Raw genomic sequence first — 19,193 nt, 5'->3', positions numbered from 1 at the left:
AGTATGACTTCCATCTCCAGTCATAATGGATTAATTTATACCAGAATAATACAACCACTGTAAACACAGGAAATGAAAAAATATATATATGAGTTGAAAAATTTAAAAACTGCTTCAATTTTTAAAAACAGATAGTACAGGTCTATGATCCCTGAGAGAAGGAAAATAAATGAAGTAAGCCCCAAGATCAACCCAACTTTCTTTCTGAGAGCACTTTCTATACAACAAAATGGAGAGATGGTGTCCAAGGGGGTGGGGGGGAAAGAATCCTGAGAAAGGAAAGATAAAAGTTTGGGTTGCTGAGGTGGAGAATTTTGGAGAGCAGAGTACTAGAAAGCAGAGGAAAGCACAGAGAAGGGGTTCGAGAAATCTGCACGGGGCTTCCTTTCAGCCTTTGGTTATTAAGCTGTTAAGACAAGACTCTCAATACGTGCTGGTGAGCTATGAATTGAATGGAGATTGTTTCCCAATGCTAGTGTACATAGGATACAGAACAATATGCCCTAAGAATATGGCTACTCTATTACCAGTGTAGAGAATGCTTTAAAGCTGCCTGAACTGAGCTTAAAAACAACCCTCAAAAGGAGCAGACTGATCCACCAGTAGATTTATGGATGCCAGAACAAAAAGCAATGCTCATTTCAGATGAAACAATGAAAAATCCAGGCTCTAAACAGTATAGTAATTACTATATCCATTAGTCAAGTACTAGCCATGTGTGAAGAAACCAAAAATTATGATGCTTTGACCTAGAAGCATGAAAATTTAGTCTGTCAAACTTGAGATGACCCAAATGTGGAATTTCCTGTTAAGGAATTTAAATCATCTAAAATAAATATGGTCAGGCTTTAAATGAAAATATGGTCATAATGAATATACAAATGGAGAATCTCAACAAAGAAATGGAAACTATAAAAAAAAGAACCAAATGGAAATGAAAAAAAATTGCAAAGTACAATTTATAAAATGAAATGTATACAGGATGGGCACATTATTAGATTGGAAATAGGAAAATAAAGAATCACTAGGGGCGCCTGGGTGGCGCAGTCGGTTAAGCGTCCGACTTCAGCCAGGTCACGATCTCGCGGTCCGTGAGTTCGAGCCCCGCGTCAGGCTCTGGGCTGATGGCTCAGAGCCTGGAGCCTGTTTCCGATTCTGTGTCTCCCTCTCTCTCTGCCCCTCCCCCGTTCATGCTCTGTCTCTCTCTGTCCCAAAAATAAATAAACGTTGGAAAAAAAAAAATTAAAAAAAAAAAAAAAGAATCACTAAACTTTAATAAGCTTTAATAAGCTTTAATAAAGGTCAACAAGAGACTGAAAACTGAAGATGAGAGAGAGAGAAGCTTAAAAAAAAAGGAAGAAAAAAAAAGAAACAACTACAAAGAGCCTCAGAGATCTGTGGGACAATAGAAAATGGTCTAACATAGTGTAATTGAAATTCCAAAAAGAGTGAAGAAAAAAAAGGCCAAATGTATTTGAATAAATAACGGCTACACAGTCCTCAACTTTCAAGGAAAACATACATTTATATATACAAGAAGCTCCATGAGCAACTAGGAAAGTAAATACAAAGAAAACAATGTCCAGGTCAACCTGCTATAAACCAAAGATATTTTCACTGGTTATACTATTATAGTTTGACATTTCATTTTTCTCAGTACTTTTAAGGATACTGTTCCACTCTTATCTCACACTGTTTCTAATAAGAATATGATATCATTTTATCTCCATTCCACTATACATGCAATTTTTCCCCTCTGGATCTATTAAGATTCTCCTTAAAACTGGTTTTGAATAATTTGATCTTGATGTGCCTTGTTGGAGATTTTTCATGCTTCTCAAATGTGAGGATTGTGGAGATCCTTGGATCTGTGAGCTGAAACTTTTAATTAAATTTGGAATAATTTTGGCCATTGTTTTTTCAAATAGTTTTTTTTCCACTTCTGTTCTCTCCTTAAGGGACTCCAGTCCCCACATATAATAGGCCACTTAAAGTTGTTCCACAGCTCACTGATGCTCTCTTACGATTTAACTCTCTTTCCTCTGTGTTCTTTATTTTGGATTGTTTCTATTGCTGTGCCTTCAAGTTCACTAATCTTTTCTTGTATGATATCTAATTTGATGTGAATCCTACCCCATGTGTTTTTTACCTCACACACTGTAGTTTTGATCTCTAGAAGTTCAATTTGGGTCTTTGTACAGCTTCAAAGTCACAAAGGAAGTTTTTGAACAAATGAAATACAGTTATAACAAATGCTTTAATGTCCCTGTCTGCTATAATATCTATGTCAGTTCCAGGTCAGGCTTGATTAAGTTATCTCTTCATTATGGTGGATATTTTCCTGCTTTCTTATGCTGGTAGCGTTTTATTGGACACCAGTTTGCCCATTGCAAATTTTTACCTTGTTAGTTCCTGGATATTCTTGTTTTTTATTTATTTAAATTTTTTTAATTTTTATTTTTGAAGGAGAGAGAGACAGAGCATGAGTGGGGGAGGAGCAGAGAGAGAGGGAGACACAGAACTTGAAGCAGGCTCCAGGCTCTATGCTGCCATCACAGAGCCCGACGTGGGGCTCGAACCCACGAACCGAGAGATCATGACCTGAACCGAAGTTGGACGCTCAACCGACTGAGCCACCCAGGCGCCCCAATTCCTGGATATTTTTGTATTCTCATACCTATTCTTGAGCTTTTTTGTTGGGGGCGGGTGGATGGGAGACACAAGTTGTAATTGTTAGAAGTAATTTGATCTGTTCCTAAGTTGCTTTTAAGATGTTAGGCAACACTGGACATCAGTCTAGGGTTAATAATTCCCCATTTCTAAAGCCCCTTTGAGTAGTCTGCCTAATATCCCATGGATCCTGAGGTTTTTCATTCTGGCTTATGTACGTACTGTGCACTGTAACCTCTAATACACTCAGGCAGTTCTTTCCCCAGAGTCAGTTTCTTAACACACAGGTGATTAGTACTCACTTGACTACTCAAGGAAGACCATCTGAAGAACTCAATAATTCTCTTTTTATAGACATCTCTCCTTTATGGTACTGTCTTGTGAATTCTAGCCTCTTAGATCTCCCTGGTCCCTTAGTTCTGGATCTTTAATTGAGGGAGTCTGCCATGCCCTGCCTGGGTTCCTTCTTCCTATACCGGGACCTAGAAATTTCTCTGAGACAAAAAAAAGTGGCATTCAGAATTCATCTCATTTTTTTTCATCTCTCATGGATGACTGTCCTTCATTTCCTTTGTCCAATGTCTTAAAATGTATTGTTTCTTATAATTTACCCAATTTTTGGTTAAGAAATATGGTAAATCTAGTCCCTATTGCTCCGTTTTGTCTGAAAGCATAAGTGTTCTATTATTATATGTGAAGTTAATTAAAATTCTATGTGCAAAATAACAGGATTCAAATTAAAAATGGAAAATTCATGCAATAGTCAAGATTAATTTTAGAAGAATTAGTGTATTAGTTTTAAGAGCAAAAAAATATTGTAACACAGATTGAGTAGTTTGGAGACCTACCAACTTTGATAGAAACATTCGCTGAAAAAAATCTGCCTGTCTCCACCCTAGTATTATATCTCAGTACATTTATACATGGATACAGAAGGTATTGAGGTTCTCATGAGCCATTGCTAGAAAATACTTGAGAGCAGAGCAAGATGACCAAAGTAAAGTCTGAGGCTAGTAGTCAAGTGAGTACTAACAAGCACATGCGTGTTAAGAAACTGACTCTGGGGAAAGAACTGCCTGAAAGTATTAGAGATAACAGTGCACAGTACGTACATAAGCCAGAATGAAAACCCTCAGGATTCATGGGATATTGGTCAGACTACTCAAAGGGGCTTGGGCAATGCGGAATTATTAACCACAGACTGATGTCCAGTGTTGACTAACATCTTAAAAGCAAGTTATGAAAGGATCAAATTACTTCTAACCATTTACAACTTGTGTCCCCCCCACCCCAACAAAAAAGCTCAAGTCTGAGGAGAAGGTGCTTGTTATTTGTGAAGATATAAATATCAATTGGTAAGAATTATTTAGAGTTTGAAACTCTAGGAAAACCCATGGCCCCTTTTACATTTTATGCTTTGATACAGTACCCCTCCATGCTATCTGCTATTTAAAATGGCAAAGTACCTATCTTAAGGTCCCAAACAGCTTGGCCCATTAAATATGCATTCCACTTTATTTTTTATACAACTAATATCTTCTTCTTTCTCTTCATTCACAAAAGCATCAGCATCCTCTTGATTTCTTCCTCATTCCCTGGCCCAAGGCATTGTCCATCAATTTTTCCCATCTCTTGCATTTCAACTTGTCCCCTCCTACAGATCCTTCCTCTCAGTCCATAGGCATTTCAGGTTTGTTTGATTTTTTATTTGTTTGTTTTTGTTTTTGTTTTTGGTTTTGGTTTATTTATTTACTTTTACCAATCCTCAACAAATTTTCCATCAACCCTCTACCTCTTCAAGCTCTACCCTCATGTCTCCTCTTCTCTTTCACCACCGAATTTCTATTCCATTCCTTTCTAAATTGAAACCTTTTTTCAGAAGGTTGCCTTCAAACTTCTCACTTAAAAACATCAAAAATGTCTTCATCATGTTCATTCTTCTCAAACTCCCTATCAGATTTAATATTTTCCCAATAATTTCTTTTGCTGTTGTTTCCCTTACCTAAGGAGACGTAGCTAGAAAAAATGTTGCTATGGTCAATGTCAAAATAACTACTGTCTAGGTATTCTTCTAGGAGTTTTATCATCTCAGGTCTCACATTCGGATCTTTAACCCATTTTGCTTCTATTTTTGCAAATAAAATGGTGTAAGAAAGTGGTCTTGTTTCATTCTTTTTCATGTAGCTATCCCATTTTCCCAGCACCATTTGTTAGAGACTATTTTTTTCCATCGCATATTCTTTCCTCCTTTGTCACAAAATAATTGACCATTCAAACATAGGTTTATTTCTGGGCTGTCTGTTCTGTTCCACCGATCTATGTCTATTTTTGTTCCAGTACCATACCATTTTCATACTACAGTTTTGTAGTATCTCGTAGAATCTGGAATTCTCAGATTACTTTGGCTATTTGAGGTATTTTATGGTTCCACATAAACCTTAATATTATTAATATTAATTAATATATATATATATATAATATATATAATATATAATTAATATATAATATTAATTAATATAATTAATATAATAAGGTAAACCTTAATATAATTAATATGGTATATATATATATATATATATGGTATATATATATATATATGGTATATATATATATATATATATATATATAATATGGTATATATATATATATATATAATATGGTATATATATTATATATATATAATTAATATATATAATATATAATTAATATATAATATTAATTAATATAATTAATATAATAAGGTAAACCTTAATATAATTAATATGGTTCCACATAAACCTTAATAATATTAATATTATTCTCAATTTGTGAAAAATGCTGGTGGTATTTTGATAGAGGTTGCATTAAATCTGGAGATTGTTTTGAGTAGTATGGAAGGTTTAATATTTTGATGAACTGCCTCCTTCCTTGGGTTTCTGAAACTTTTTTCTTTGAGATTTCTCTACCAATGGATAAATAGAAATCATCAATGAGATCGCGTTTTGAGTTACTGTCTCATACCGCAGTCTTTCTTTGTACACTACCTCTCCAACTCAACCTTCTACGTGAAGCACTTGTGGGCCTACACACACATGTAGCATGCCCACAGGAAATCACTTTCTTTTCTAGTTGCTCCATCTACATTGTGCTTTCTCACAACCAATGGGAATTATACAAGATTTAATGGCTCAAGAAGATTTATAGGACCCAAAATGACAGTGCTTACACATCTACAATTTATTTCAATAAAAAGATACAGTATAGTCACATTATTAAAGAAAGAATATGCATCACAGCCAAAGGCTATCTCACAGTAGGAGATCTGGAGAGGCCAAGTACAAAGTCCAACTGTACTCCCTTTGTAAGGACCATGGCAGTATGTACTTTCTCTCTTGAATCAGGAACCACCAACATGACGCTGAACACTCTGGAACCAGAGATCCCAAAACGGAAGTTATCACTAGGATTTTTGTTTTGTTTTGTATTTTGCTGGTCATGTAGATATATTCATTCTGTGCAATCAGCCCAAACAGCAGATGCCTTTAGGGATGTCATCAAGTCCACGTGTAACTTATCATTCTCACTGCTATCAATAAATAATGATATAAACCACCCCAAACTCTTCACACTCATGGTTACTGAGCAATGCTCTTACTGAGTAGGGGACAGTGTGACACAGAGACAAGCAAAACAACTCAGGCTAATTCCACGCCTACTAGAATAAACCCTCACAGAACAACTTTTACTAAAATACCTTTTAAAATCTGATTTGTGGCATATATCTGTCTTTAAAAATGGGCTATATTCTCCTTGAAAATAAGAACTATATTTTACTTATCTTGATCTTAAAATTTCAGGTTCTTTAAATGTAATCTCCTTTTTTCCTTAAGTATACTAAAGACTGAATTAAAAGACTGAATCAGTGATAAAAAGGCAAGTAGAAATATAATGAAAACTGTGTCCCTACCCAGAGATTTCATTATATATAACAGTTGTAGTTTCAAATTGCAAATTTGAATTTGCAGCAGTATAAAGCCAACAGCTATTGAAAAATCTGGCTAACAGACATCTTATTTCCAATAGTTTACTCATAAAAAATAAACATTCACAAAAGCAGGAACAATAGAAAAATGAACCCATCATAAAACCATTATAATATTAAACTCATAGCTACTCTTAGAAAATACATGTTTTAAGTGAGCAACTAAGTTTTTTTTTTTAATGTTTATTTTTGAGAAAGAGAGACAGAGTGTGAGCAGGGGAGAGGTGGTGAGAGAGGAAGACACAGAACCTGAAGCAGGCTCCAGGCTCTGAGCTGTCAGCACAGAGCCCCATGCAGGGCTCGAACTCACAAGCTGTGAGATCGTGACCCGAGCCTAAGTTGGATGCTTACCTGACTGAGCCACCCAGGCGCCCCTTAATCAACCAAATTTTAAAAACAGAATCACAACAGCAAGCATGTGACATTACATTAGTGGCCAAAATCAAAAACTATTTCACAAGTACTGGCTATGTTAAGTGTTCCGTGCTCTTCACCATTGTCTGGAAATACAGCGTCCAAATCCACCACAGTCAGTGACAAGCTCCCCTTAATAAAAGCAACTCTTTTAAGGAAGATTTTTGTCTTGATTTAACTCACTGGCGATTGCCCAGGCAGGCCTACTCACCTTGCAACTAAACTCAGCTTCACAACAGACTGACACAGCCCACACGCTGCCAAAAGGACTTCATTTCATTATCACCTAACTTACCGCTAGCCTCTAAGAGAGCGCTACCCAAATTACAAAGAGTGGATGTTCTATGTTCCTGAGTTACCGAAGCATCAGCTGCGGCTCCAGTTACAGGATCTGCTGCGTCTTGCTGACACAGTGCGAGGAGATCGTGGTGTATGGTATCTCCTGTGCGGTCGCTGCAGTAGGAACAGGGGCAGGTGCGTTCTTCTGGGGAAGATGTAGATTTCCGGCTACTCAGGATTATAGGTTAGTGCTGTGTAGGTGCCTCATCGGCGTGATGACATTTGCGTCCTCGGAGAGCTCCCTCAGTTGGCCTCCGGAGTCCACTGTAGCATTTACCCATTATAGAAATCAGAAGAATGTCCTGAGCTGTCTCTCTGGAGTAGTGACTAGAAGAAGTGGAATAAATCTATTGTGAGGTTCTACTGCTACTCAGCTTGTTAAACTTTGAGCAAAACAATGAGAGAGAGAGAGAGAGAGAGAGAGAGAGAGACCCCACAAATAGCAGTTACCAACATATTATTGCTTCTTGATATATTTTGCCACGAGAGTCTATCTCTGATCTTTTTTTATTCATACAGCAATATATTTGGGAGTTTTGATTAAAAAAAAAAAAACAGGCTCCAAGTTTGGTCTTCAGCCTTCTTAATTTTTGTTTTGATACCCACTATTCGCCCTATTCTTGCTTTGCAGACGCATCAAGTGTTTTCTAACTGCACTAATTATCACAAACTCAAGGCTTTGAAGTATTGGTTTCCCGTTATTTTTTGATATCCCACAAGTCCTGTTTTGCTTTGATTTTGTCTCTTATTTGTATTAAGGAATAATCTAAAGGAATAACCTATGGTTTCATTTTTTTACTCCCTTCTCTAGTCAGCTTATTTCTCATGAGTCTATTATTACCTAAATTTATTAGTGAGAAAAATCAAAGTAGGAAAGCCAATTTTCCCAGAGCAACTATCATGCTAGGAGGTAGTTGTCATAGGCAATGTGTTATTTGAAGCTCTTCAAATCAGCTTATTTCTCATGAATCTATTATTACCTAAATTTATTAGTGAGAAAAATTAAAGTAGGAAAGCCAATTTTCCCAGAGCAACTATCATGCTAGGAGGTAGTTGCCATAGGCAATGTGTTATTTGAAGCTCTTCATCTATAACCCCGGTGATGTAAGAAACACAGAACTCAAGTCTTGTCAGGAAAGTTAAGAATTCTAATCAGGGGGAAAGAGCTCCTGTTTGGTATTCTAACAATTGAACAATGGTTGGAAAATAAATGATTGAAGAATCAAAGAGAAGCCTATGTTGCACTCTTGTAACACATGGATAAAATAGATGGAGGACCATGTCTATCATGCGACTGTAACGGTAGGAGCTACCAAGTTCATTCCTAATTGGGTCAGCGATCACTGTTATTCTGTGTTATAATAGTAGCCTCAGTTACAGCATCACTAAAATGGGACTATTACTGTGTATTTGGGTATAAATAGACAACCAGTTTTCAAAAAGAATAATTTTCTTAAAGCAATTGCAATTATAGGCTATGCTGTAAAACCCAACTGTTTACTAGAGTACATATCAAGCCCAGCCTGGGAGAAATTTAAAGATTATTCTTCATATAATTTACTGATCTAGGTCCATTTTTCTTTAATCTAAGTTTCTGATGATGAATCCAACCAGATCATCTTTTACAAGGTTTTTTAGAGCCACAATGATTTCCAGCCTTCTGTTAAACACCGTCACCCTCATTGTAATTAACACTTCCCTTACCAGAGAGAGCTGCCCAAATCCTTGAAATTTACTCTGAACAGAACGTTTGCTGATAATTATCTCCTTATTACTCCTTCTTTTTCTCTAAAACGGCTCCTCTTCTGGTATTTTCTATCTAGGTTAATGGCATCACCATCTACCCACTTGTCCAAGCTAGACAACACAAAATCTTTTGCAATTATTCAACTCTTCCTCTTCCTTAACATTTAAAGAGATTTCTACCATGTCATGGCCATTCTACCTTTGATAGGTCTTTTAAGTAGATCTCCCCCTCCATTTTCTTACTGCCTTAGTTTTGACAATCTTCATATCTCACCTTGACCATGAAGTAGTTAAATGGTTTAATAAATGTATTCATTTGCCTATGTTTTTTCCTCTTCCATACCGATACCTAAATTAATTTTCTAAAATTTCTTCCCATAAAATAGTAATTTCCTATAGTCTATAAGATAAAGGCATTACTCTGGGGCACCTGTGTGGCTCAGTCAGTTAAGCACCGGACTTGGGCTTAGGTCATGATCTCGCAATTCAGAAGTTCAGGCCCCGCATCAGGCTCTGTGCTAACAGCTCAGAGCCCAGACCCTGCTTCGGATTCTGTGTCTCCCTCTCTTTCTGTCCCTCCTCTGCTTGCGCTCTTCTCTCTCTCTCAAAAAAAAAAAAAAACTAAACATAAAAAAAAAGATAAAGGCATTACTCAAAAACTATTTATAGAGTACCTGGTATATACTAGGCATTAAGTGCTTCCTACACAAAGATAAAAAAAGGTAGATCCCACACCCTCAATGAGCTCACAGTCTAGAAAAGAAAAGAACATATCAATAGTGTGACAAGTACTGAGATGTTAATGTGCAGTGATCAGTGGTAGTCAAAGATGCAAAAGAGTAATCAATTCCACCTGGAGATATTGAAAAAGAATGTATAGATTTGTCTGTGTCTTGAAGTATATGTAAGCTTTTTCCAGGCAAACAAATGAGAGAGAGCCTTCCAGGCCAAGACAGCAACACATGGAAAGTTTCAAATACCTGAGGAAGCATTGCGTATTTAGGGAACCACAATAACCACAAGTTATTGAACATTGGGCAAAAGGTTATAAATGGTATTACAAAATGCACACAAAGAGGTCTAAAATTTGACCAGAAGGTTATGATAAGCCATTAGAGATTTAAGCAGGAGAATAACATGGATCAGCTTTGTTTTAACCGGCGGGGGCGGGGGGCAGGGGGGGGAGGGCGGGGAGGGGAGGCTGAAATGAGAAAGAACAATTGGAACGTTATTATAATAGGCAAGATACGGTTTAGTCCTCGTGTGAAATAATAGCAATGGCATTTATAATGGCTGACGTTAGAGCAGAGAGGATAGAACTCCTTACCATGAAATGTAAGGCCCTGCAAAGTACGGCATCAATCCAGCAGAGTTCCTGGCACACAGAAGATACTCAATAAACTCAATAAATATTTGCTGAATGGATGAATAAAGATACCTTCTGTATCTGTTATCCATCGCTTCATAAGAAACCATTCCCAAACTTAATGCCTTAAAACTGTTTTTTCCTTTTCACAATTCTGTGGGTTAGTTGGGAAGTGCTTCTGCTGATCTTGCTTAAGTTCAAATATGGCTGCATTCAGCCTTCTTGTCTGCTGGGGATGAATTTCCACCAAAGACTCATAACTTTATCACGGTTTCTCTCTTTTCATGGGATCTCTCTACACTCATAGATGTTTCCTTCCTTCTCACTCATGCTGTCTCTCCCTCTGTCTCTCTCTTACTGTGTGTCTAACTCTCTGTCTCCATGTGGTCTGTCTATTACCTTGGAATATCTCTGCGTGTTGTTACTCCTTTCCCATGGGATCGGTCATCCTCAAGGAGGATAATCTGGGCTTCTTCAACCATGACAGTTTCAGAGCTCCAAGCAGGCTAGGCCTACACATGAGTATTTATCAAGCTTCTCCATATATCATATGGTCAAGCCTAGTCAATCCAAGAAGATATTATACAAGATGAGTCTTCCAAGAGGGATGATTCCTTGGAAGCCATTACTGTAGCAACCACACAGCTCTATCCTTATTTTACATCACTTCCCTCACAAGAACCCAATATCATAGCCCACTGGTTTTTTCCTAGCTTCCCATACATGTAATAAACTTTTATGTCTTCTTCACTTCAACCAGGTTTGTCAATGTTCCTCTTTGCTTTGGAATATTCTCTGCTTCAAACATAAAGTACCTACTCTCACAAGTCAGCTGCAATGTTTGAGAAGGCTTTCCTGAAATCCATTGCAGAAGGCACAATCTCTCCTTCCTCTCATTCACTTTATTCATAAATTATAGTAGTCATCTCAATGTGCCAGACTTATCCATTGACATCATTCTCCAGCCAGAATCTGAGCACCTCAAAAGTAGTCATTTGTCTCCTTCATCTTTGTGTATTCAGTAATTATCATCAGTTATCTTCATTCTTTATGCATACTTTCTTCTCAATAAACAGTTATTGGGCAAATAATTCTGTTCCTTACCTATATGCAAAGGGTTATAAATCATTTTGTAGAGTCTTCACATCATTACAGAAATAGCCTAAAAAGAAACTATACACATTCAACAGATTTTACTAAGAAATAGAGACCTGAAAGAAGTCTTACATACCTTCATGTAAACATGTAAAGAAGTGACAATACTGACTTAGGAGCTAGTACCACATTTCCCCCTAGAGAAGGAAATCCTTTGATAAGTCAATGCAAGATATAATAGTTCCAGGAATGAGATTAGATTACCTTTGGAAAAAGATGGATCCGGACCCCAAAACTATCATCAGTGTCGAGGATAACTCCAGCATCCTTGGCAGAATCAGAATGATCCAAAACTAGAAATAGTTTCTGTAGAGCTTATTTTTGAGATCCCTACTTCAGGGAAAAAAAAAAAAAAAAAAGAAAGGCTTACTTGAAAGGGGGGAGATAGTCCATCAGAATTCACTTCTGAATCCACTTTGGAGACCTACCCTCTTAGCCTCCAAAAGAAGCCACTACCTTGGGTCAATTTGCCCATATGGTACTATCAATCACAAATGGTTCAAAGAGCACTCTAAATTATCACTTTAAATAATACGACACGGGGTGTCTGGGTGGTGCAGTCAGTTAAGCAGCCAACTCTTGATTTTGGTTCTTGATTTTGCCTCAGGTCATGGTTTCATGGTTCATGACTTCAAGCTCTGCATTGGGATTCATGCTGACAGTGTGGAGCCTGCTTGGGATTCTCTCTCTGTCTCTGTCTTTCTCTGCCCCTCCCACATGCTCTCTCTCTCTTCTCTCTCTCAAAAGTAAATTAATTAGGGGCACCTGGGTGGCGCAGTCGGTTAAGCGTCCGACTTCAGCCGGGTCACGATCTCGCGGTCTGTGAGTTCGAGCCCACATCAGGCTCTGGGCTGATGGCTCAGAGCCTGGAGCCTGTTTCCGATTCTGTGTCTCCCTCTCTCTCTGCCCCTCCCCTGTTCATACTCTGTCTCTCTCTGTCCCAAAAATAAATAAACCTTGAAAAAAAAAAGTAAGTTAATTAAAAAACTTTAGTTTTTTAATGTTTATTTATTTTTGAGAGAGAGGAGAGAGAGAGAAAGAGAGAAAAACCACATATGGAGGAAGGGGCAGAGAGAAAGGGAGACACAGAATCCAAACAGGCTCCAGGTTCTGAGCTGTCAGCACAGAGCCCAATGTGAGGCTTGAACTCACAAACTATGAGATCATGACCTAAGCCAAAGTTGGATGCTTAACTGACTGAGCCACTCAGACACCCCAATAAATAAGAAAAACTTTTAAAAAGTGTGACACAACTGTGCATTTCCAGGAGTCCCTAACGAGTTACACAATAGCCTGTCTTATAGTCCTTTTAAGAGATGAGGTTCTTTTCATGTCTGGAAATTTATACCAAAGGGTCCAACAACAGTGCTAGAAGTGATATACAGCAACTTCAGGTAACAATTAGTCACTGGTTTATTTATCACGCTGTAGCAGAGAAAGTAACACTTATCAAATATTCTGTTTATTTATTATAAATTATCTGTATCTATATATTATATTCCCAGCCTCTCTGCACCTCAGTGAAGACCTATAATTACTTCTGTCCAAAGAGATGAGTGGGAAAAAGCAAAACAAAACAAAACAAAGATGAATGGGGAAAAGCCTGTATATGATTCCCCAGTCTCTCTCTTCCCCAGCAAGGGAAATATTTGCCTATTCAAATCCTCCTTCTGCCACTGAATCCTGTGTACAGTACCTGCCAGCCTTGTGAATAGAAGTGAAGATGCACAGAGCTCTACCATGTACTAAGCACTTCCCTTGTACATAACCTCATTTAAATTTCACACATATGATCCATTTTCATAGAGACACCAAGAGGTTACTTTGGCTTGAACAGTGCCTGAGAACTAGAAAGTGGCAGAATCAGGATTCAAACCAAAGTCTGCCAAACTCCAAAGCCCCTTCTCTTAAGACTTAGATCTGCAAAGTGAGAACTGTAACAAACGAGGCTCCAGGAATTTCCCATTAGTTCATCGATTTGCATCCAGCTGTGATATGAGGGAAAGAACAGAGCATCTAAGGTGCCTGAATGGAGACATCTATTCTAGAAGGTGCTACTGGAAGACTGGCAGAGACCCCATCAACCTAGGTGCAGAGCCCCGTGTCAACCCCAGTGACAGAATAAAAAAATAAAGTATGTGAAACCATGGAGATTTGGAGGTTGTTACCAAAAAATGCAACTTAACCTAGTCTGGTTAATACATATTACTGAAATACTGGATTTTTTTTTCAGCTCTCCTTGAAATACATTTCATCAGACATGTATTGAGTATCTGTTGTGTGCAAGGAACTATACTGGGTATTCAGAATGCATCAGTTAACCTATGTAAAGTACTGTCTTTGTGGAGTTGATATTCTAATCAAGAAAATCAAAATCACTCTCAATAATTGTGACCATTAAGTACAAAGAACATTGGCAAATACAGGGGATACTGTAATAAAAATATTAAGGACATTATTATTTATATGTGAGGGTTTTTTCTAAAATCACGAAATTAGAATAGGTTTACCTTAGTGAGAATATATAATTTATTGACATTTGATTTAAGACTTGCTTCAAATTATTTGAAAGGTGCAGCACTTTAAAAGGAACACCAACAATTTTAGCAGGTTTGAGAAAAGGTGAATGAAAAAGTAAATAGTCTACTACCCAGCCAAAGGCCACTGTCATGGTAAATATAATAATCAGGCTGTGCCCATTGAGAGAAGTCAATCAGCAGCAGCATCCAGTCATTATTTGAAAGGCATATAGAGGGCAAAACCAGATTTCTGCTTTTCATTTGCTAAGATGAAATACTGAGCAAAGGGTCTCAAATTCAATCCTTTTGGTCTCAGGAAGGTAATAAAAGCGTGAAGTAAACCAGATTTTGTTTAAGATGTTAACTGCTAATAAATATTATTCATTTTCTTTGAATTATGGTTTGAATATATATACTAATGCAAACATGTATTAGAGTGGAGATTGTATTTTACTTTTTAGTGTTTATTTTTTAAGTTTTTTAACATGTGTTCATTTTTGAGAAACAGAATGTGGGTGGGGAAAGGGCAGAGAGAGAGAGGGAGACACAGAATCTGAAACAGGCTCCAGGCTCCTCAGAGCTCAACGTGGGGCTTGAACCCACGAACCATGAGATTATGACCTGAGCCGAAGCTGGATGCTTAACCAACTGAGCCACCCAGGCACTCCTGTATTTTACATTGTACCTTAAGTATACATATTTAATAAAGAGAAGCCATTAAATATTAAATTTGTCTTCCCTGATGCATTGTTCCTTTGATTTAGAACTGGAAAATTCATCCTCTCTTCCACACCAAGATGGCTATGTCTAGTTGAGTATTTTACATTGCTACATGCAATACAGAATTCAGCATTTAGCACAGAGTTTTATTTAGTTTTATTCACAAATGAAAATAGCTGTTCACAAACGTAAGTACATCTGGACATGTATAAAATCTTTACACAATGTTTTTTACAATTAAGAAAATTACTGCACAGAGATATTTGTAGAATTCCAGGATTCTAGAACTTCTGTTTTGTTTTCAGAAAACATTTCTGCAACTCAGAAATTTCCATTTGAAGCTCTTTGTTCACATGATTAAAGTTAATTGAGGGAGCTTAATTTGATTAAAACTAAATGTTAGCGCATCTTTATAAACTTTGAAAGCAGAGAATATCTTCTGGAGTTCAGTTCATATTTCAGGAATGTAGTTTAAGCCGTAAGCGTTACTTCTGGAGCTGCTTTCATGAAATGAATGTAAACCACAATATTCCTTGTCAGATGAGTTTCCCAAAGACACAGTTCTGCTTTCAATGGGCACATAAATTCATTGGTAACCACTTGTGAAGGTCCTTTTAAGGGGTTTAGATGGGTTGTAAACTCAACCAAAAGGGTCAAGGTTTATCCCTTACTCTGCTGAACTGAAGTAATTTTCACGAGATGACACGAGCAAGCCAATTTCTTTCCACTCTTGAAAATAAGAAGCTTTTCAATGTCATTCAAATGTCGTAAGTGTCACCTAGCCTCTGCATACTACTGCAGACAACTTATTGAATTGTACTTCGGGGCGTTAAGTCCAACACTGAGTTCTCTCCCTTTCAAACCACAGACGCACTTCCAGTTTGCAATGTCCCTGCTTCCAACCAAGACAGCTTCCATTTTGTTAAACCGGTTTGGTAGGAAGTAATTCTTGACAAATTACAATGTGTCCCTCCAAATTTTACCATCTGAGATTTTCATCTCAGAAGGAGTTTGATGTTAACTTCCATGGAGGTGCCACCTAATATGCCACCTAATATGAGAGGGACTCCCTAATATTTCTTAGCCAGTCTTCATTAAGCATTTGAAGACTTTCCTCAATACAGATAGTTTGTTTTTTGATATTATGCCTTTTGTGGGCTTCATATCCCAAATTTCTTCAGTCTCATGTATATTTTCACTTGTAACCAATACAAATCAGCTAACCAGGTGGTATTTGTTACATCCGGGCTTTCGTCCTCTGCAATAAACATGACATAAATATTTTAACTTCTTGGGGCGCCTGGGTGGCTTGGTCGGTTAAGCGTCCGACTTCAGCTAAGGTCATGATCTCACGGTCTGTGAGTTCGAGCCCTGCATCAGGCTCTGTGCTGACCGCTCAGAGCCTGGAGCCTGTTTCAGATTCTGTGTCGCCCTCTCTCTCTGCCCCTCCCCTGTTCATGCTCTGTCTCTCTCTGTCTCAAAAATAAATAAACGTTAAAAAAAAAAATTTAACTTCTTCCTCCAACTTATCCTTTAAGTTATCAGCCATTTCTTTGACACTCTGAGCTCACATTTCTTGTTGGAATTAAATCTTGCTGCCAGTTTAAATTTTCATAGGTGCTACTTAACAATTTTATGGCAGTATTGCTCAGATTTTTTTTTTAACCAAAAGCAAACTCAGTAAAAAAAAAAAAAAAAATCAGAATCTTTTCCCAGATCATTAAGTTTCTCATTAAACAAGTTTTCCACATATCAATCATATTCTTTATCATGGTTCCTTACATAATGGTATTTTGAGTTGCATTTTTTGGACAAAAGCACATTTTGCATATTAAACACATAGGAATAATCTTCACTTTTGCAAATAGACATGCTCTCTCCCATATGCTACCCTCTCAGCTTAACATTCATTTGCTTTCTTTTGATAAAGATACAGGCACAAGAAATCATTCATCTTCTCTACGAAAGAAAATAATAATAGAAATGCAGTGATACATGGCAACTGAAATTCAATCTCTATCACAGAAACAAGAAGGAAACTGTTTCATTCTGCTGCTGATACTTAGCTCAAGAAATTGGGGGACACCTGGGTAGCTCAGTCAGCTGAGCGTCCGACTTCGGCTCAGGTCATGATTTCTCAGTTCACAGTTCATGAGTTCAAGCTCCACATTGGACTCTGTGCTAACAGTGTGGAACTTGGAGCCTGCTTCAGATTCTGTGTCTCCCTCTCTCTCTGCCCCTCCCCCACTCTCTCTCTCTCTAAGAAATAAATAAACATTAAAAAATATTTTTACTTAAATACTAGTGGCTACCTGTTTAAAAAAGAAAGAAAGAAATCAGGCCAGTGATTTCAGATCTTCTGACTTTTCAATGAAAGGCAAAAACCTGGAATTTTCTATAAAACTGCCCAATCTTAACATGTTGAGAAACACATGTTTAAAACATTGTTCAGTCCAAACAACAAAACGGCTGGGGCTGCATCCAGCCCATGGCTGGTTTGTGGTCTCTGTGCTGAGTCAGGTCTTTACATCATATGAATTCAGACCCTCATCCAACTACCCTACATCTTCCTAACCTTACACTTGGCTGCAGAGCCTGATCTCATAAATTCTTAAGCAAATCAATTATGCATAGCCATTATCCATCAAAAGCACTGCTTGGCATTTAAAGAAATAGTGAAACAATGGGTTCATCCAGTAACTTATCTACATTACATGAATGTACCCTCATCAACAGATGCTGAAATATTTCAATGTGTGAAGGAATTTTAATAAGGAACAGCATTTTAGTAATGGCCTATATAACCTGTCTCAGAAATGGATAGAAAATACACATATTGTTCTTCCCCCATTAAAACTAATGGTTCTTTTTGTTTTCATCACATGTTGTCAAAAGCAACTTGGAGAGTTTTTATTACAAGTCCTGCCCTGCACAGTAGTTCTTATAACTTCAGGCACAAGCACAAAGAATATCAGACTTTCGTATCCCATGAGAGTCCAGTGTACAAGGATTTGCCCACCTGAAATTCTTCTCCAAATAGAAAGCTAAGCTAGCAAGTTCATTATGACTCATCAATTTATTATCCGTAAGGTCATTAAACTCAACTACAATTTAACATGTAAACCTCTAGGGCATTGTGGCCCAGGAGAGAAAATGTTAAGGAAAGGCCAGGTAATTGAGCTTGGAGAACTAAAAGGTAAGAAGTAAAAAAATACAGTTGATAGTATATGCCACATATACATATTAACGGTCTCAGAAAGACAGAGCATATTAGGTAGCATATAAAATATAGGTCTTGAATATTTACACTTCCCATTAACTACTGGGATCTAAGAATATCGTAAAGTCAGAGAAAGCCTTATACATCATTAAGGGTTTAGTCTCAAGGAAACATTCTAAACATTTTTAGAATCTAAAAATCTAAACAAAAAGATTTCAGGAAACCCACCAAAGCCCCTCAGGCAAAGAATGTAACCACAGCATTTGCACCCAGGCTACACTTGACTTGTGCACCTGAATGAAACAGAGCTTTGCCACCTGAAAACATCCTCCACTATTCACGGAGCAGACCACCATAAGTGAGTCCTGAGGGTGAAATTGTGACCACAGCAGCTGACAGTCTCTACCCCCCCGAGGGATAAAATGTCCATGAAACTATGAAGTGAGAAAATAAAGATCAATGTTATAAGAATGTATACAGCCAAACTTGCACTATTTAAGAGACTGTATATCTTCCCTACTTCAGGGGAATTAAAATATCCTTTCTTTTTTTTTAACTATGATAATAGTAGATAATAGCTTTTTAATTAACTTATTTGGTAAATATAAAAAGTTACAATACTACGTCTTTCCCCAGTTTTTAAAAATTTCATTCTCTGTGGAAAGGTCTGGAACTACTAATCTACCTGCTAACATTAATTATTAGTCTAAGTTAATCATATTAATCATAATCAATACGACAAATAGAAGATATTTAGAAATGAAAAGAAAATCAGAAGCCAAAGAGAAGGTCACCAAGCTGGGCCATCAGAACAAACAACTAACTACCAGTGAATATGCAATTCTGGAAACAGGAGAGAACTTTTTCAAAATTCTAAGCAGAATTCTCAATAAGATGTGAAGATATTGCATTGTGTTTGGTTATTTTGAGTAAACATCCACTTTTAAAAAGAGCACAAGGGCAGACATTTTAGTAATTTAACAAATGACTGGCAAGATAGATAAATCAATAGAAGTAACGATT

Source organism: Prionailurus viverrinus, chromosome F2 (genome assembly GCF_022837055.1).
Source record: "Prionailurus viverrinus isolate Anna chromosome F2, UM_Priviv_1.0, whole genome shotgun sequence".
In the NCBI taxonomy this organism is placed as follows: Eukaryota; Metazoa; Chordata; class Mammalia; order Carnivora; family Felidae; genus Prionailurus; species Prionailurus viverrinus.
The sequence above is the reverse complement of the archived record's forward strand: the minus strand, read 5'-3'. Positions refer to the sequence as shown.